Genomic DNA, 21,052 nt, shown 5'->3' with positions numbered 1-21,052 from the left:
AAAGTGAGACTTAAAGAAAACACAGCTTCTCGTAAGTGGCAAATAAGCTACCACAACCGTATGAACAAGAAGGATACTATTAAGTACCAAAAAACTGCTTTCCTACCTTTAAAAATACCCCCAAAGACATGCAAACTAAAACTGAGAAGAGTTTTGAAAATCTGCCTCCCCTTGAGAAGGTGTTTCTGACTATTGAGATAAGTAGTAAAGCAATCTTTTACTCAGATTTTGCAACTCTAGTTAATTATAATTGTGCAGTTATGACAAGCTAATAATAGTAGTCACATTCATTTTGTTCTTACTGTATACCAGACACTCTACCAAGCTGTTTACATATATCATTTATTCTTTACAACCATATAAGTGAAGGTAGGTAGTATTAGCTCTATCTTACAGATTTAAAAAACACAAGCAAAAGAACAAAATTAGGAGGCTTTGAAATTACCCCGAGGTCACATAGTTACTAAAAGCTGGAGATAGGATTTGAACTCAGAACTTCCTGAACTCCCAAACGCATATTCTTAGCCTCCCTAGCAGTAATACAGTATACTAGGAATAATAAGGATATATGTAATAATAAGCTGCATTCCATTTAATGGGTTGCTACTTCTCAACCTAAGCGTTCTGATTTTCCAATATTTATTTCCAACCTCCAACGAAACTATCAAGACAAAATTTCAGTGTGGTCAGTTACAGACCTTTTTTTTTTTTAATTGAAATATCATTGATACACAATCTTATGAAGGTTTCACATAAACAGCATTGTGGTTTCAACAGTCACCCATATTATCAAGTCCTTACCCCCTTCCCCACCCCCCACCCATTGCAGTCACTGTCTGTTAGTGTAGTAAGATGCTATAGAGTCATTACTTGTCTTCTCTGTGCAGTTACAGACCATTCTTAAGTTAATCTCAAGGTGTTGGCAACTCAAATATCGTTCACAAAGTACTTTTTCTTTTCTGCTCCTAGACCGCAAGGTTTGGCTCGAGTTCCCAGAGCACTTGCCTCTCATCCGAGAGTCCTTATGGCGAGAACCGGTGCTCTTCGCATCCCCAGCTAGCTCTCAGCAGTGCTTTGCGATCACGACTTTACTTCTCCCGCCAGGTCGCCTTTGCAGGAGAATTCAGCCACCAACAGCTGGGCATCCACGGGACAGGAGCAGAATAATGAATTACCAACTTGAAAATTCAAGAAGAATTTTGGGGGCCTGGATTTTTTCCAGGTCTCTTGGTAAGCATCCTAATTTTTGTCAATAAAAAAATTACTGATCTTTAGTAAAACACAAGTGAGGTTACAATCCAGGTTACTTTTAGAAGAGCTTAGCTTTTATATTGAGTATTATTAGGTAAGCTTTGATAATTAGCTCTCTAAATCCTAAACTAACCTGTTGGTTGTGAAAGCCGCTGTACCCTTCCCAGCCGGCTCCTCCCTCGGGTCCAGGAGCAGACTCAGCCTGCCTACCCATTGTCACTTCTTGTCCCTTATCAGTTAGTTTAGGGAAAAATGTTTCCCCAGAGAGAAGAGTAGCAGTCGGGCAGGTACTGACTGGATAGTTACTCCATATGCTAGACAACGTATTCAGTAAAATTTTCCTAATATGGAATTTGTGACTTTTGTTATGGACTTGCCTGAAGTTTGCATTTGCACTAATGAATAAAAAGGGTTTGCTAGGCAAATAAAATTGTCTACATAATTGTGATTTGTCAAGACAAGAGGATGTTAAACCTGAAGGAAAAAAGCATGTCTTTTGCTGTGGACTGAGTGGTGTCCTCCCCAAATTCGTATGTTGAAGCCCCAGCCCCCCATGTGATGGTATTTGGAGGTAGGGCCTTTGGGAGGTGATAAGGGTAGCAGAGATCATGAGGGTGGGGGCCCTCATGATGGGATTAAGGCCCTTGTAAGAAGGGGTAGTAGTGAGCTGCTCGTGCTCTTTCTCTGCCTTTCCAGGACTCAGCAAGAAGTGGCTATCTCCAGGGCAGGAAGGGAGCTGTCACCGGAACCCAGCTAGGCTGGCACCCTGATTTTGGACTTACAGTCTCCAAAACTGTGAGAAAATAATTTCTGTCATTTAAGCCACACCGTCTATGGTGTTTTGTTATGGCAGCCTGAGCTAATACATCTTTCATTACTTAAGAAGCATCTATTTACATGCAAAGATAATCAATGATTTAACAGTTACCATTTGTGTGTGTGTTCATGAAAGAGAAACTGATAGGACTTCTCCTTGGCAATGCTTTTGTGGTACTCTTTAATTTGGAAGTGATAAAACTGCCTTTTAAATAATTGTATAATGCAGCTTTTTCAACAGTTTGGACAGAATTGTAGCAGGTTAGTCAGAATTTGTGAAGTTCTACTCTTTCGCCCAAAAACTTTATATAATAAAGAGGTTATTATATGTCATAACAAATGAAATGTTATAGCCTATATGACACATAGGCACATTCTCCCAGCAAAATTTTGTTTTTTAAGAACACTAGAAAGGAATGTATGTATGTGGATAATCATTGAGGCTGGGTATTGAGTACACGGGGTTCGCTGAATTCTACTTTTGTGGCTATTTTAAAATACTGATGATACAAAGTTTTAAATGAATGCATACATACACAGGAGCTAGTGCATAGACAAATTCACTCTGCAATGGGAGTGTGATTGCTTAGCTCTGTTTTGGTCCGTAACCATTTTTTAAAAAAATGGAAAATGACAACCTTCTGGCCTCTTTTAAAAAAGTGCAGACTGTGCCAGCTGACTTGAATGGGAGAGAACGTTTTACTCTCTATTTTCACAGCTGTCTTATCAGTTTCCTAAACTCGGTTAGGGTGGAACACAGGAATTTCACTATGGGGGGACTAGGAGCTTTCTGTTGTGCTTTGAAGATAACGGTATCTTCTCCGGCTTACCTCTTGGAGTGAAGACATTTCCCCAGAGGGAGGAAAAAAAGTGGGGCCTTAAAGATGTCTTTATGGAGTTTGTAGAGTGGTTGAAGTTAACAGTGTATCGAGAGCTCTGCCAGCCTTGTGGGAAAATGATTTGGTATTCAATTGTTTTCACTTGGGCACTTTCCCAGACTATGTTTAGTTTGACTAGATAAAGCCTCTCCATTCCATCTTACCCCTCCTCCACCCTAAAATTCCCTGAACCCGAGGTGTGGCAGGCTTGCTTTGTCCTGAATGAAGTAGGGCGAGCGCTATCAGGTAAATAAGGAAAGCACCCTTTCAGTCTTCTAGCCTGCTGACGTCATGGCTGTGTTCTCTTGACTTTAGTGTGGAAATGAGGATTTCCACAATTTCAATGGGAGGGTCTGTTACGGTTCATTACTGGCTGAATAATTACTTAGGTTCTTGACCTCTTTACGTGATCTGGATTTCCATGCCTGTGCGATATGAATTGAGCTGAGGGCTTTAGAAGAAGCAAGAGGATCTTTTTTTTTTTTGCAGTGTTTTTATTTTACTCATAACCTAGTTTTTAGACTGGAGATGTGGGTGTGAGCATCCAGGCCCTTCGTGAGACATTACACAACCTATTAGAGTTCTACGGAGTGGATAGAAAAGTGCCTATAACCCACTTGTTGAAAGTGTTTCATAATACAGACTCTCAAACCCCGGAAAATTCTTCAGGGCATGGAATTATTGACACTTGTTTCTTGATGGAAGAGAAGAATTCTCAAAACAATTAAATACTTACTGCTTCTGTAGTTTACAGGGCCGAAGGGGAAGGGAGGGCGCCGTGACAGGCTGGGGGCTGGGGAACGCTTTGCCTCTGCGACTTGTCAGCCACTGACTGGTTCAAAGGTTTGGACACAAACCTAGAAAAAAATACCCATATTTAAGGGTTTGCAGTTAGTATAACTGTTAGATTCATCAGAATTTTTATCAGAAATCATGAAAATGAAAGCACACATGAAGGTCTTTTCTGTCCCTTTGTTTCTCTGAAATTTTCAAGGTAGATTTGTTATCTATGCTTCATCATCACGAATCATATTTTAAGAGTGCACACGGTACCAATGCCGTCCATTAGGCAACTGGGGAAAGTTATATAGAAGTTTGAATCATACTGGCCCCAGATTTCAGGGATTTTTATCTTTTACTAATTTATCAAATATTTATTGAGTGCCTGCTATGTGGTAATACCATTCTAGGTGCTGGGCATATGGCAAAACACAAGAAAGATGAGGTTCTAATTCTCACAGGGCTTGCATTCTAATGAGAACAGACAAAGCAACTCAATGTCAGATAGGGAAAAACTGCAGTCTGAGAAGTCTCTTTAGGGATTATCTATTCCAGTTCCTCCAAACATACACCCAAAGAAAGAAGACAGTTTAGAAAATGGAAAGCATAGCTCACTATCTGGTATGGGTGGATTGCAGGGTTTGGGACAGGAATGAGAGAGAAAAGGGGATTAAGGAGCGCAGGAGAGGAAGGAAATACAATTTAAAAAATAGTATAGAGTTGGGATTTATACCCGTGAGACCTGGGGAGGGGGCTGAGGAATGAGTAAATTCAGCTGCTACCTTCTAGAGACAAATTTTTGCAGGGGCCATCAGGTCCATTGTCCACTGCAGTCTTTCTGGCCTGGAGGGGGCAGCAGTTAAGAATGGCATTCACATCAACTCCTGCTCTGCTTCTTTCTGGAGGGGAGCAAGTTAAAGAACTGCTCTGTGCCTGTTTCCTCACCTGAAATACGGGTTTAGAAGCCTTCCCTTCATAGGGTTAGTGTGTAATTAAACGAGCTGTGTAAAGCACACAGCACACTTAGTATCTTCCTAGACAACCTGAGCCTTTGGGCAATTTTTCTTCATGGTCCTTGAGATTAGGGAACATGTGTTATTATTTTTTAACTTCCTAAGACACCTAAGATATAGTCTTAACCACAGTGAGTTTTGAATGCTTGCCTTCTTTCCCCCTCCTTTTCTTTACCTTTCTTTTTGCTGTGCTTAAACCCTCTATCTCTTTTCCAGTTTCCTGCCCACCAAGGCCTGTCTCAAAACACCTGTCCTCTACCTCTTGTCTTTCACCCTCGACACTTACGTTTTTGTTCTGTAGAATGTTCTGTTGCATGCAGCATCACATAAAGTCAACATGAGGTGGGGCTTTAGCCTTATTCTGTTTTCCCACCCAAAGCAAGGAAGACTTTAAATATGCTCACCTTGATTAAAAATGAAAGTCTATACCAAAACTAATTCATCTCTTGCTGCAGAGTTCACATATAATTTCTCTTCGTGATCTAGTTGCTTAACTCCTCAGAGACTGGTTCCCAGGAAGCTTTTCTACTCAAGAAAGTAGCTCAGCCCTGTATCCGTTTTTGACATTCTCAGTCCATTTCATATGTGTGCGTGTGTATGTATAAAGAGAAAGAGAGATACCTCTCCCATTAAAATGTAAGCTCCCCAAGAACCTTCCTATGCTGTTGGTGGGAATATTAATTGGTTCAACTGTTGTGGAAAGCAATATGGAGGTTCCTCAAAACACTAAAAATAGAAATACCATTTGACCTAGTAATTCCACTCTAGGAATTTACCCAAAGAAAACGAGGTCCCCGATTCAAAAAGGCATATGCACCCCTATGTTTATTGCAGCACTATTTACAATAGCCAAGATAGTGGAAGCAACCTAAGTGTCCATCAGTAGATGAATGGATAAAGAAGATGTGGTACAGAACCCAAGAATGGACTAATAGTTACCAAAGGGAGAGGGACTGGGGACGATGGGTGGAAAGTGAGGGATAAGGGCGGGGAAAAAGAAAGAGGGCATTACAATTAGCATGTATAGTGCGTGGGGGACACAGGGAGGGCTGTGCAACACAGAGAAGACAAGTATTGATTTTATAGCATCTTACTATGCAGATGGACAGTGACTGTGAAGGGGTATGTGGGGGGGACTTGGTGAAGGGGGGAACCTAGTAAACATAATGTTCTTTCTGTAATTGTAGATTAATGATACCAAAATAAAAATTAAAAAAAAAGAAGATGTGGTACATGTACACAATGGAATACTATTCAGCCATAAAAAGAAAAGAAATCCTCCCATTTGCAACAACATGGATGGATCTAGAGGGTATTATGCTCAGTGAAGTGAGCCAGGCAGAGAAAGACAAGTATCAAATGATTTCACTTATTTGTGGAGTATAAAAACAAAGCAAAACTGAAGGAACAAAATAGCAGCAGACTCATAGACAATGAGAGGGGACCACTGGTTACCAAAGGGAAGGGTCTGGGAAGGATAGGTGGGGTGAGAGAAGGGGTCTAAGAGGCACTATAATTCCCAATCACAATATAGGTAGGACATGGGGTTGGTAGTACAGCTTGGAGAATACAGTTAATGGTTCTATAACATCTTACTACGTTGATGGACAGTGACCGCAGTGGAGGGGGTGAGGACTTGAAAATATGGGTAAATGTTGAACCACTGTGCTGTGTATATGAAACCATCATAAGATTGTGTATCAATGATACTTTAATTTTTTTAAAAATGTAAGCTCCCCAAGGACAGAGCCCTGCCTAGTTCTTAAAACTTATTTAAAACTTATTTTTAAATTATGAAATATTTCAGCCAGAGGAAAACAGAAGTAAAAATAAAAAACACAAATGTGTTATACTCCATCCAGCTTAAAAATATTACCTGCAAGCTGTAGCTGTGTTCCCTCCTTCCCATTAGTAATCTCTATCTTGTATGTATCATTCCTATGCAGATTTTTATCCCTTGGCTACATGTCTATGAGTCCACATCATGTTCCACTTTCCTAGGGTTTCCAATGTGAACAGATAATAGGGTCTCTCTCAAAGTTTGTTGAATGAATGATGCTTTCTGGAGAATAGGAACTGGGTCTTTTCCTTCCTTTTCTGTTTTTGTCCCAAAGTCTTTCTCACATCCTATCTCACATGTCATGTTTAGATACTCAGTATAGTATCTGCCTTTCTGGGTGCTTGTCTTTTTCCACAGGAGAACATGCTCTGCTTGGACCCCACTAATGAGAGGCAGGGGAGGAGAAGAAGCCATAGTTTTCTGGGGGCTATTATGGGCAGAAGTAGGGGCGGCAGCAGATGGATAGCTGACATGGGATTTTGCCTACAGCTTCTGGGTGTTCTGAGAATCCTCTTTGGTTCTACAGGCAGCTGAGCTGACTGTGCGCTGCCAGATCCCCTGAAGGAGTCCCTACCGTCCCTCTCCTCCCCACTGCAGCTTTCCCAGACTTAGGAAAGCCTCTGATTCCCTCTGTTAAACCCCTTCCTATCTGAAAGATGTAGAGGGGTGGCTCTTTTCCTAACTGCATCATGACAGCTAGAAGGACCTAGTCCATGGGCTCCCATCGGAAACCCTAGAAGGGTAGAATTTGATACGGAGGCTCCCTAAGCCCCTCAGAGCAGTTGTGACAGGACATTTGGAAGTGACGGGTCCTCGACTTCAGGGATTGGGAGCTCTTCACGTTGTCCCCCAAACCTATGTTTGTGGGATCCGAGGAAACAGGGTTTATGGTAATGGTAAGATGAAAACAACATTGAGTCTATAAAACTGTGTGGAATCTACTGAGACAAAATAAGCAATATATAAAGAATTTTAATGTTTTATCATACACATGTAACTGTACAGAATGTACCTGAAGAATGCCCAAGAAACAGATAACAGGGCAGAGAACAAGGTGGCTAAGGGACAGGGGTGGGAGAAGAACTATCCAGGATCTTGTACCTTCTGGATTTTCTACTATGTGCATGTATTATCTACTCCAAAAACATTTTTGTTTAATAGCAACCACTGTATGCTGTTCTTGTATATTGATATTTACACCCATTAGATTTTCAAAAATTACAAACTCTGACAACATAAAATGTTGACCATGAAATGAAAAAATGAGAGCTTGCATGTGCTGTTCATGGGAGTTTGTAGAACTACTTGAGGGAGGTTGAAGAAGGTATCGATTTAGTCATGTCAAGCAAAGTTAAAAATGTACAAACCCTAGGAGAAGAAAATCCCTCTCTATGTACATACCCTGGAGAAATATTCATCTATCAGGACAAAGGTACAAAAATGTTCTTACAGTATTGTTTATAGTATTTATAAAGCTGGAATCTTAAAAATATCTGTTAATGGAAATAAACAGATATAAAAATGAAATATTATGCAATAGCTAAAACAAGTGGTTTAGCTTTATAAATATCAACATGGATGGTTCTGAAAAATGTGTGAGTGATATACAATATGGAGCATTTAGGTAAATTCTAAAATATACATACTACACAAACTAATAAAGCTTTTTTTTTTTAAATAGGCCAGAAAGTTTCATACCTAATTCATGAGAACAGTAGCCTCTGTTAAGAGAGGAGATAGGGGTTGTAATGGAAAATAAATAGAAAAATAAAGATCAAGTTTCTTTTATTTTTCAAAAACAATACAAAGCAAAATGATAAAATCTTTTTTGCATTTTCGTAGTACAGTTTCATAGGATCTGTACTTTTCTGTGGCACTTTTCAAAAATCATATTGTATATTTCCTAATCTCCTCCCCTGACCCACTGCAGTCCGGATCTGTCTGGCCTCAGTCAGGATCCCAGCAGGAAACAAAGGGTACAGTCAGATTGGGTAATTTGAGGAGAGTTTAGGGACTCTTTACAAAGATGCTGACTGGGTACAGGAAAGCCAGAAGAATAGTGTGGCACCCTAGGGGCTACTAACAACAGGAAGCTGTCACTACCCTAGGCCTGCAGGAAAAGGGGAAGGGCCCTTCCCAGGGACAGAGCCTGGAGAGTACTGTGTGGAGAGGGCCCCCAGCAGGAGTGGTGGCCTTCCTCAGGGAAGGCAGCCAGCCCTGGTGGCCCACCCCAAGGGAGCCAAAGAAAGGAGATGCCTGGATCTTTCTCTCCCTCCTGCCCTCTGATTTCCTGTCAGTATTCCCCTTTGGCCAACCCTGGCCTGAAGCCAGAGGGCCAGGAAATCCACTGGTGTTGCCCACACAGGTCAGCCTCCCCGGGCCTGGAGCAGGGACAGACCGAGCGTATCCATAGGGCCCATCACATCTCATGATGTTTGCCAATGCCTGCTAATTGTCAAATCCAGGAGGTGCTTAAGACTTTTTTTAAACCTAGTTTGTTGGTTGGATTTTACAATTGACTTATCTTTTCTCTTCCCTCCTCTAGTTTTCCAAAGAACTCACAGGCCCTTTGCTAGTCTTGTTCACTGGAGACCCTTTCTCTACCTCTCTCAAGTGCTAAAAATCTTCATGTTTCCATTTCAGACCTTCTTTCCCCACTCGTCCACTTCCATGCATTTAACTCCCAGCTCTTTGCTGATGAGGACTAAAATGTTGATTTCTAGCCAAGACCTAGCATCTTAGTTCCAGACTTCTCAACAGCAACGTGTGATGGCCACACAGGCATCTCAAAGTCAGCATGACAGAGCCAAACACATCGCCTTCTTCGGTACACCTGCTTCCCCTCATGGTTCCCAAGGTGAGAATGGCCCTGCCACCACCAAGCAGAAACCCAGGGGTTTCCTTCCTCTAGTTTCTTGCCTTGTACATACATACTGTCCGATTCTCCTCCCCTTGAAGCAGGGGCTGATCAGAGGAGAGCTCAACCAAGCACAGAGATGGTGAGCTATTGACTGGATTTGTCCTGGAGAGGTGACACAGTTGGGAAAAGATCAGAACCAGGAAATCAAATGCAAGTGGCTCTCAACCACGCTGAGCATTGGAATTTTCTGGGTCCCTGGACCCCAGATGAAACCAGTTAAAACAAAACCCTGGTGTTGTGGACTTTTAAAGGAAAAACACACCTCCTGTAGCTCTACTCTCAATATTGTACAACACTACTTAGCTTCTGACATCTGATGTGTAGGTTTTCCACACATTGAGCAGTTCTTTGATATTAGCCGAATGTCCTACAGTTTTAACTCCATTCTGACACTGAAGATAGTGGATGCAAAGTTGTTCCTTCTGGGTTTTTATGGAGTTCTCATTACACAGGCATGATTGATGAAATTGTTGGCCATTGGTGACTGAACTCAATCTCCAATCCCTCTCCCCTCCCCAGAGCGGGCTGGGAGGTAGAGATGTGGGGACTGAAAGTTCCAACCCTCTAATCAGGTTGGTTTCCCTGGCAACCAGCCCCCCTCCTTGGGGTTTTCCAAAAGTCACTTCATTAACATAAACTCCCAGTGGTTGAAAGAGGCTTGTCATAAATAACAAAAGACACCCATTTCACCTTTATGCTCTGAAGCTATTTTAGGAACTGAGGCCAAAACTAAATATTTCAACAAAAGGTGCTCCTTTACAGGGGTTTTAGGAGCTATGTGCCAGGCAGAGTGGTGAAGACCAAATATGTATTTCTTATTATAAAATCACAATATCACAGGACTAAATTGTGTTTCCCACAGATTCATATGTTGAAGCCCTAAGTCCCTGTGACTATACTTGGAGATAAGGCCTCAAGGAGGAGATCAAAGTTCAATGAGGTCTAAGGGTGGGGCCCTAATCTGCTGTAACTGGTGTCCTCCTAAGAAGAGGAGACCCCTGAGCTCCTGCGTACACTCAGGAAGAGGACCCCGCAAGGTGGTGGACATTTGCAAACGAAGACGAGCCAAGTCTGACAGTACCTTGATCTTGGACTTCCAGCCTCCAGAACTATGAGGAAATTCTGCTGTTTAAGGCACCCAGTGTGTGTGTGTGGTATGGCAGCCCAAGCGGACTGATACACTGGGATAGAGTACAAACAGGGGTCTTCGCATGAACTCCCTGGGGGATTCTGAAGCATGAACAAGCTGGAAAACCAGCTAAACAGAAAACTGGACATACCTACAGAAAGACCAACAGGGTGACAAGCCAGGGAAGCCAAGGAGGAGGAGCAGCCCAGATGAAGAGAGCCGCCTCAAGGACGCCTGAAGCTTCTTTTGGCACAGGGTCAGCTCAGGCTTCGGCTGGCATGCCAGAATTACAAAGGGGATCAATGAGTGAGGTGGTAAGGCCCTTAGCAGTCATCAGCTCCTGTCACTTAGCAGTCCCACCTCCTAAATACCTTCTGCTCTGCCTCCTCCTCTCCATCAGCACTTCCCTTTCCTTCTGTACTCTAGGGGTTGGTGACTGATGATCCATTGGCCAAATCTGACCTGCCCCCTGTTTTTATAAAGACTTATTGGAGTAGGGTCACACTTACTTGTTGTCTATGTATTGTCTGTGGCTGCTTTGCACTATAACAGCAGAGTTGAGTATTTGCAACAGACCATATAGCTCACGAAGCCTGCACTGCTTACTATCTGGCCCTTTACAGAAAAGGTTTGCCCACCCCTGCTCTGGTGTATGGCTATGCTCTAATGTTAATTTATACATAGTGCCTCACTGGTCCAAAAGAATAAAAATCCTTCACAGCCTACCCAAGCCAACATTTACTGAGCACCTACCATGTGCCAAATTCTATGGTAAGAAGTAGGGATACAGCAGTGGACAAGAGTAGCCATATTGTTCTTACATTCAAGTAAGAGGGGCCACTACTGTGGACACCTAACTTTAGACAGCGATGCATATTACAAATACACACAAAAACAGTTTATTAGAGAATACCTGGTGCCTCTGTCACCTGGGCATTGGCACAGCATGACCTGTAACTCTATAAACCACTCTTGCAGTTTGCACCGTTTCTGGGCCAGGGGAAAGAAACACTATAGTACATCCTTGGTGGTATGTCCTCAACGCTAAAGGTGACTGTGTCAGAATGCCACAAAGATTTTTGTGTTTCGCCAACACTGATGTGGAGGAAGACACTTCTTTGGCATGTGGGGAAGATTTCAACAGTAGAAGGGCTTAGGTAAGAGAAAAAGGCAAATTAAATAAGTTGTCAGATCCTTCCTTTCAGTATGAATGCAATAAATTGTTGCAAAACTAAATATGATTTCTCGGTGGGACTGAGGGTCCATTTTCTTGCTTCTCTTAGGATTCTTTCAATTCATAGTTGCAAGGGTACTTATGAAATATTATGACAATAACTATATTAAACAATTCACATTATATTTTTGCATATGTAGGTCTAGATATAGCATGTGAAGCAGGATACCAATTCTTTACCTGTCAAGTAATAGACATTGCACACTAGAATTGGAATCCTTTTATTTATGTATAAAATAAGATTTCACTAAATTTAAATTTTAGCTTGAGACCATTTGATTAAAAAATTTGGTATTCATTAATTATACGTACTTTGCCTTTTAATTTTAATATGTAGTTCTGAATAATTTAGAAGAAAAAATCATGTTTTTCTTATTTTACTTTTTTGATGAAAATAACATAAGTTTGATATAATTTTAGTACAGTATTATTTGTAATACTTTAGATTATTATAAGCAGGTGAACAAACATGTGAAAATCTAGATTTTAATAGCATAACTAGTGGTTTTGTCAAAATGAAGACAAGAAAATAGAATTTGTAAAATAAATATACAATAGTTCTTCAATTGTATGTCATTTTCATTACTCATCTAAACATCAGTCTATTAGTGGAACACTCAGACATTCGCAATAATAATTGTCTTATATTTTGCCAACTTTTAATCATATCAAAATCATAGTTCTGCATTTTTTTTTTACTTCATACGAAAGATGTATACTTTTATCCTTGTCAGGGTAAAAGTATAAACCTTGTTAGCTTTTAATTTATAATATAGTGCTTAATGCTTAAATATTTAGACAAATGGTACATGGGATTTTATGTTCTTGCCCCAGGGCCCACAAATGGAGAAGCAGGCCAATAAGATAGACCAATCTCTGTCGTTAAGAAACTTATAGTCCAGAAGGAGACAAACGCAGGCCATTGTGATTGTTGTGATACAGTAACAGAGGGCTAGGGAAACTCACACCAGGGTGGGTGCTATCAGGGAGTACTTCCTGGAAGAAGTTATCACTAGGCTGAGAGCTGAAGGATAAGTAGGTGTTTTGTTTATAACCAGGTGAAGGGAGGGGAAGTGTGGAAGTGAAGAGACATAAGAGGAGAGTTCTAGGCAGAAGAAACCGTATATATCAAGGGCAGCAAAGTTTTTCCATATAGGGTCAGATACTAAATATTTGAGACTTTGCAGGGCATATAGTCTCTGCTGCAACTACTTCATTCTGCTGTTGAGTATTGTATATTGTGTTGTTGTATATATTGTAAGCAATACACAAATGAAGAGCTGTGGGTTTGTTCCATTAGAATTTTATTTACAAAATAGGCAGCCTGCCAGCAGATCCTTGTTTGCAGGCTCCTTGGTATTCAGGAAAGCCCAGAGTTGGGAGAAAGCATACTTGAGGCTTTAACAGGCCATCAGCATAGCTGCTGCATAGAGGATGAGGTGGGGCAGGGTGTGAGGGGCCTGGGGAGCTAAGAACAAGGCTGCAGACATTGGATGGGAAGGAGATATGAGCATTGGAGAGGATGCTGCGCAGACATTGGATGGGAGGGAGATGTGGGCACTGGAGAGGATGCTGCTGTCGGCATCCTGGCCCAGGTTAGTAGACAAAAGGAGAGAGGTGAATGTTATGGAGAGAGATTCAGTTAGTGGTAGGGAAGAAGAGGGAAGGAAGGGGTCAAGGCTGACTCCTACAACTGCAGCAGGCAGTCAGGGAGAAGACGTGGGAGAAGCAGATTTGCAGGGGGCTGAGGATAGATAATGGGATATTCCCCAGAAGGCTCAGTTCAGTTCACATACACACCTTGTTGGCTATATGTAAAAACGTTTTGTCGGAAATGTGACTGGCAGTATCTATGAAAGTACAGTCTATAAATCCTGAGAAAGTCAGGGGAAAGCTGAACATGCAGACCTAAATACCTTTGTAATGGCAATCCTGGGGGAAAATGACTATTGACAGATTTTCTCTCGCCTATGGAAACTGCAGGCTTTAGTCACTCTGGTTCCCTTTTATTCACAACTAATTTAACAATGGCACAAGGACCCAGTATATGCTGATAACAATGGGCAATTTGGTCAGGAAAGACAGCTTTACCCAGGCAGTAAATCTGGACAACCAGATGGATTGGCACATCAGACATCAAGCATCCCCAAAATGCAGGATTTGCTGCTGTCTAGGGAGTGGGGGTGGGGGTGGGGATGTTGATATTCCTACAGCCCCTCACCCACAGCCACCTCTGGAGTGGGAGCCTGCATAAGATGAGGGTGTGCTGGAGAGAGGTGGGTATGGGGGGCAGCCTTGGTGAGCACTCCTTGACATATATTCTCTCTGGGGTGGGTTAGCTGTAAGCGTGGTTCATCTGTGAAGCCAGAAGAAGGGTAGCATTTGCAGGGCTGAAACATTTTAGAGGTTCTTTGTCTGGGTGTGAATTTATGAGCCTATGGCATTTGTCATCAATCAGACATATACTCCATGCAGCAACTGCCTTATGACGAAAGCTACGGGGCTGTTTGAGGAGCAGTGACCCCCACAACACAGCGGAGGCAGCTGCAGCCTAGTGCCTCTCAGAACCCCATCGCAGGGTTCAGGAGTGCCAGAGGCCGCCATCATCTCACCGGGATGAAGGCCCCCCTGATTCCCTTCTTGCCCCCTTCCAATCTGTTATCCATTAGGCTGCCTGAGTGTCCTTTTTAAAATGTAAAGTAGATCTTGTCACTCCTCTGTTTAAAAGCTTTAACAGTTTCCCACGCATGTAGAAGAAAATCCAAACTCCTCCCATGGCCTATAAGCCTGCCCACTGTGGCCCAGGTCTCCCTCTCCGGCCTCTCCCCACTAGAATTCCTCCGACCCAAGCATGCTTTCCCTCAGCTCATCCAATACCCCAAGCCCCTTCCTTCTGAGGGTCCTTACTGTTCCTTTATTCTAGGAAACTTTTTGTCTACCTCTACCCTGAGTATGGCTGGCTCCTTCTCATATTTCAGATATCTGCTTAAAATCTGTTGCCTCAGAGGGCCTTTCCTGATTACCCAGGCTAGGTTCAGTCTGGCCCTCTCTTATTCTGGCTTAGCACCATGGTCTTTTTTTTTTTATTATAAAACTTTACATAATTTATAATATTAATATTGTTTATATGTTTGCTTATTTTTTGTCATCTCCTCACCATGACCCACTAGACTGTAAGTTCCTTGGAGGTACGGATCATAATTTGTTCACCACTGTATTCCCAGAGACAAGCACAGTGCTTGGCACATGTATGTTCAACAGATACTTATTGAGTACGTGAATAAATGAATACATAAAAAGCCATGCAACTGATCCGTCAATCGATGGATCCAATTGATGTACCTGCATAATTTCTGTACCAGTTACCTATTGCTGGATTACAAACCACGGAATTTAATGGCTTAAAAACAGCAACTTATTATCTCATGTTTTGTGTGTTCAGTGGTCTCAACTGGGCAGTTTTTCTTGAGATATCTCATGTGGTTACAGCCAAATAGCAGCTGGGGCTGGAGTCATCTGAAGTCATAGTTGATGCTGGCTGTCAGCAGGGAGTACAGCAGGGCTGTTAACTAGAATGCCTGCACGTGGACTCTCCCTGTGGCTTGGGCTTTTCACAGCTTGGTCACTGGGTTTGAGAGGAAGTGTCCCAAGAGAGTAGCTCCTTTTCTCTAGTAGACCCAAACGGAAGTTGCAGGCTCCTTATGAGCTAGCCTTAGAAGTTCCACAGTGTCATTTAAGCCATATGCTAATAATCACAAGAAAGTCACAAGGAAGTCCAGATTCAAGGAAGGGAATTTCACAAAGGCATAAAAACTAGCACTGAGAGACACAGTTTACTGGAGGCCATCTTTGCAGACTGGCTGCCACAATCTCGCTTATATCATGATTATGTCAATATTTCTATTCCTAGTTTACATTCTTTTATTTCTCTTAAGCTCTTGCTCAGACCTTCTAGAGTTTATATCCTTTATTGCAATGACGCTTATTGGTAAAGGTTGAGCATCTCTTTCCCAAGTTTTCAAAGGGCTGGAATTAGTCACTTAATTTCTAGTTACTCCAGGAAACTGGTTTACATTTTGGACGCTAATTTGCTGTGTTAGGAGCCGCAGTCTTTCTGCGCCTCTTGGTGTGGAAGAAGAGAGGCCGGTGCTGCTGGCCAACATCCAGGAATCTTGGTGCTCACTGTTCACTGCCAAGAGCAGTGCGCTGACCCCAGCCAGCACTCCCGGCACTGAAATCACTGGCTTTGCGAGCCAAGCCTGAGAATTGAGTTTGGGATCATTTCAAGGGTAGGAGATGCCAGCCCTGTCTCAGTTTGCCTTGCAGCTAGTGTTTTCATCCAAATGTGAAAAGCTCTCCCTCTCCACCTCTCTTGCATGCTCCCCACCCCCCCTTTCCAAATGTCCTTCCAGCTGCTATTTTTGAATCTGGCCTCAAGGCAAATGTTTCACTGTAGCAGAAATACTGTAAAATTCCTTCCCTTGTTCCCACAGATAATAGGACAATTCCCTAGAGAACCCCAGAAACCTACCACTTCAGAAATGGCCAAAGGCAATCCCAAAGAGCAGATCTAAGGAAATAGAACTATCACAAAAGGTTGTCATCAGAGGGATGGGTCAGACAGTGTAACTGTTTTTAATGGCACTGGCTGAGTCTCCATACATTTTCTTTCTCTTTCAGGTATGAGGTCAGTTTCAAAGCACCAAACACAATGGAAGAGCAGAAAATAGTATGAAGTTTGATGGGCCTGTAAACACACAAACCTGGGATATAAAAAGAACTTTAGTGGGCAGTGTATAAACAAGGAGAAAATCCTATCCAAAACAACTTGCAAAAGTGCAGAGGAAGCAGCATCCTTGAAAAACAATGAATCATAAAACTCCCCCCACCCCTTTCTGATGGACAGAGAACACAAAAACGGACTAGCATGAATACTGCTGAGAGGTGTTTCCTTGTCACTGCGATTTCAGCACACCTGGGGGAGGCCTGAGGATGGTCCGTGTCAAGTTGAAGAAGTAAGACTGTCTGAATCATGAAAAGGAATCCTTCCATTAGACACTTTCAGAAACATGTGCGTCATCTTGAAGCAGTGCTCAGGCTAATTGGTTATTCCCTTCATGCTCCAGCTATTGAAATACGTATTTCACTGCAAATTCATGAGTTCAGTACTAAGGCAAGTTCAGATAGGTACCTTTATTGGATCCATTTTAAATGATAAAAACTGTATGAGAGAAAATGTGGAAGTCCTTCCTAAGGAAGAGGGGCAAGACAGAGTGTAATTTACAAAAGTTGATGACAGCCATGTGTTTCCTACAGAATTTTCCCAGGGATAGACGCATAGAAAGGTGGAGACTTATAAGGACAAATGTTTAGGTGTTGAGTAGATCTGGCCTCATTCCTCATCCTTCGCTCTCTCCGTGGCCCTTACCATGTGACTTTATGGACAGCCGCCACCCTAGCCCTCAAAAGGGAAAGAATAGATTTTCCTACCCTTTGACTCTGAGTTTGGCCATCTGATTTACTCGAGCTGAAGGAACATTCACACATATGATGCAAATAGAGGCTTTAAAAAGCACTTGTTCAGTTGGACTGAACAAGTCACGCCTCCACCTCTGTCATTCCAACAGAAGAATGTGCCCAGGCTGGCTGGCTAGTCCGTGGGGTGCGGGGAGGGCCACATGGATCAGAGTTGCCTTGCTAAACTCTGCCTAAAGAAACCCCGGCTGACTGCCCAGGATGAGTGAGCTCAGTCTAGATCAGCCGATCCCTAAATGCCTGATGCATGGACTGTAATAATGCATGGATTACTATTGTTATGCAACAATGACTAACCAACAGAGGTGTGATGGGCTCTTATTCTCTCTCTAGGTAGTTCCCTAACCTCAGAATAGCTCTAATAACATAAGGGTTAATAAACAAATGACTCCACAGAGACATTAGTCGATATTTACATTATAGGCCTACTATTCTTATCCAAAGCCACAGAAAGCCTTCCTGAGTCTAAGGAAAGATTCGAAGACTTCATCCAAATGCTCCATTTGGGCTTAGCTGCCTTCACCAGGATTCAAGTGCAAGTAGTTTAAGTGGTGTAAGTGTGGGAGTGGGTAATACCAGGGAGGAAAAGCAGTCAAGGATGTGTTACCAAGCCAGCTACTACCATGAGCAACGGGACCTTAATCCCACTGGGCAAGTCTGTGAGCCAATGCAGAGCACACCCCAGAGAAATCCCATCGGAGGGATGGGCAGCTGGGGCACTTCTTCAGCTCCGGCCAGTCCCTGGCTGAAGGCCACTCCGGGAGAAAAGTGCCAGATGCTTCCAGCAGCCACACCAGCAGGAGCCAGAGAGCACCAGCAGCAGAGGGACCGCAGGTGCAGGCCGCTGCAAGCCTGCTAGTCCTGTATGAGAGGTGGCAGGGCGAAGGCATGGTCAGACAGGCCACTGGCAGATGTGCTTCTCCTCTGTTATGGCTTTGCCTTTTGTGGGGAGCATGAACCATGGTAGGCTGGTTGCTAGGTGGGTCAAGCATGTGCAAGCCAGGTCGGAGCCATAAGATACCTTGTGCGCTGACCACAGTGATGTGCTCCTCCCTGCCAATTTTCTTTCATATTTCACATTTTCCTGTGGCTTCTCCATTCCTTTCTCCTACCCTCATATCACTTTCTAGGGTGTCCACCCCACTGGGGTGAAGACGGGTGGCAACACCAGTGACTGGCTCTTATTGCAGCTGCCCACAAAATGATCATTTAGGTCTGTCGGGGCCATGGAGCAAAGAAACTGACACTGTCCATCAAGTGGAAAACACACACCATTTAATTTTTACAGCATCCAGAAACAAGTGTCAGGCTTCCCTCTGAAAGGCACCACCACCCAGTGTGGTAAGTACAATCACACCCAATTCCCACACAGTAGCTATGGGTTCACAAATCTGTGTATATTAATCAGTGTTCCTCAACTGTTTCATCAAAGTTCCATGATCAGTAGAAAAAAAGAAAACCGTATACCCCGAACCCTATTGGTAATCCGAAGTAGGTTTATTTGCACTGAAAAAAATGTTTTAAGTTACTTACCACTAAGTGTTATGAACAGGATGCTTTGTCTGCAAGCACCATTTCCTTGGAGGAAATCAGAGTCCCTTGCTGCACTGTTGCCACTGGGCTGTCATTCATAATGGCCCTGATTCCTGGTCAGAGGGCCAGGCTGTTGACAGGGACAAGCCATACCATGGTTCTCCACTGGCATGTGTCTTAAGCAGGGCCCAACTGTAGTCTTTTCTTTTTTTTTTTGAGACGTTTTTCTAAGTAAGGATCTGGAGTTGCCAGCAATCAATTGCAACTTGGAGAAAGCCTGAACACCGAATAAGGCCAAGGAGAGCAGCAAGATGGAAAGACAGCGAAGAGTTCTGACAGCGTAACTGGAGTACCTGTATCCAGCCGTCCCTGCAGCTTCACAGGCTTTCCAGTCATGTGACCCCTTCAAAAAAGGGGGAGGAGGGGTGGGTTTGCGAAGGCTAGTTAACTTGCAATCAAAAGAGTCTAAATTGTTTAGTAAAATAGACATTCCAGAAATAGTGCCTTGTTCATCCTGGGGCTTCATATTTCCCGCAGCAAACTGTCACGTATCCCCGAGGAATGTGTGAGGCCTTGTGTCTTTATTTCAGAGATGCTTTTGCTGTACCTCTGACTAGTCTTCAGATCAGCATTGATTCTGAACACTTTTGCTCTGAATTTCCCCTGCGCCTCCCCACCTGAGCCTCCTGGGAAGAGTTTAAGCTCCGTGCTGTCCTATCCCAGCCACTCCTCCCCCGACTGTTCCCCACAGCTCTTCCAGGTTTGCGCCCACGCCTTCTCGGATCCTCTGCTGTCCACCTAATACCATTCTGCGCGTGAACATCACGCTTCCCTGCCTTCTCACCCCTCCTTCTCGACTGTGGACAATCCAGTCTTTGAAAAACCAAGTCCATGAGATATTAGGAGAGAAACTTGTGACAGATTTCCGGGGTTAGAGCAGAGAGGAATAGGCCAGGGTGACATGCTATCACCAGAGCAGACTGGGGAAATCCCGGGATGTTGAAGCCGTGAGTGGTTTTCGAAAACAGAAGGCAAAGGCAGAATCCCAACCCAACAACCACAAAACATTCCTCTTTTATTAGTAAACCATTGTATGAGTCGCACTGTACTTAGGGCTACAGGAGTACACAAAAGCAGTAGCTGACAGGCCTTACTTTCAAGGCAAGTTTAATTTAGCTGAAGGATAAAGTAAAAATTTAGAGAACGATCACGAGGTGAAACGTAAGGGTACGTGGCAAAGCAGAACAAAGAGTATTAGATGAGTAATAAGCAGATGTGGTGGAAGGGAAGGGCTGAGTGAGGTGAGTTTGCCAGAGAGGGAGTCTTGGAGGAAATGAATCTTGAGCCAGGCTCTGAAGGAAGTAATTGACAAATGTAAACTCTCCAGCCGGTCACGGGGGAAGAGGCTCCATCTGCAGGAGTTGTGTAACTCAAATCTGCTCTGACCTGTTTGTGAAGACGCAGGCCAGCTCCAAAGCTATTTAGCCGGTAACTGTGAGGCTGCACAAAACCACCGTTCTGGTCAAAAGAATGCAGTAGTTTGGCACTGGGCACACCCTGTAGATGATGTCATGTCTGCAGATCAAAGCTAAGGTAATGTCACCTGGAAAGGTAGAAGACTTGGAAAATAATTTGCATTTTGCTTTTTTTTTTTTTTTAAGCTTTCTGTTCCCAAGGTTCATTTTTAATATAAAGATTTTCATTTCCAGTACAGCTCTCAGTAAAAGATCATTTTAAAAAGTCCAATTCCTTGCAATGAAATGTAAAATTTACAGCAATACAAATGCTTGTTGGTATGTTAACTGTGCTAATTGAAGCAGAAGTCCTCTATAAAACACAAACAAACAAAACCTACTTTTTGCCTTAGGAGCAGAAAGCTAAAGAGAGACATAATAAACAAATCTGCAGACTGTTCTCTCCTTTTAGGAGTTATCAACTAAAACATGTTCTTTAGCCATAATGAAAACACATTTGAAAGTTTCTTGCTTATTCTGGCGAGATCAAAACAAATTCTAAAGAAACCACTTCTGTCAAGACTAGAAGCTTTGGCCTTATTGCCATTGTTAAAAGCAATCCAAGAAATACTATTTAAGGCTAATTTTGCTGCCCTTTTGAAGAGACTT

General features: G+C 42.9%; 1 long non-coding RNA gene across 1 annotated transcript; it reads left to right on the top strand.

Annotated features, from left to right (window-relative positions):
- The first annotated feature begins 840 nt into the window (after nucleotides 1–840).
- On the top strand, nucleotides 841–19,973 carry LOC118968156 (uncharacterized). Its single transcript, XR_012130835.1, has 5 exons — nucleotides 841–1,230; nucleotides 1,948–2,046; nucleotides 16,542–17,949; nucleotides 18,685–18,737; nucleotides 19,149–19,973. It is a non-coding gene; the product is annotated as an uncharacterized lncRNA (long non-coding RNA).
- The last annotated feature ends 1,079 nt before the right edge of the window (nucleotides 19,974–21,052 follow it).

Source organism: Manis javanica, chromosome 4 (genome assembly GCF_040802235.1).
Source record: "Manis javanica isolate MJ-LG chromosome 4, MJ_LKY, whole genome shotgun sequence".
Classification (NCBI taxonomy): domain Eukaryota; kingdom Metazoa; phylum Chordata; class Mammalia; order Pholidota; family Manidae; genus Manis; species Manis javanica.
Note: the sequence above shows the minus strand (reverse complement) of the source record. Positions and strands in the feature narration are given on the sequence as shown.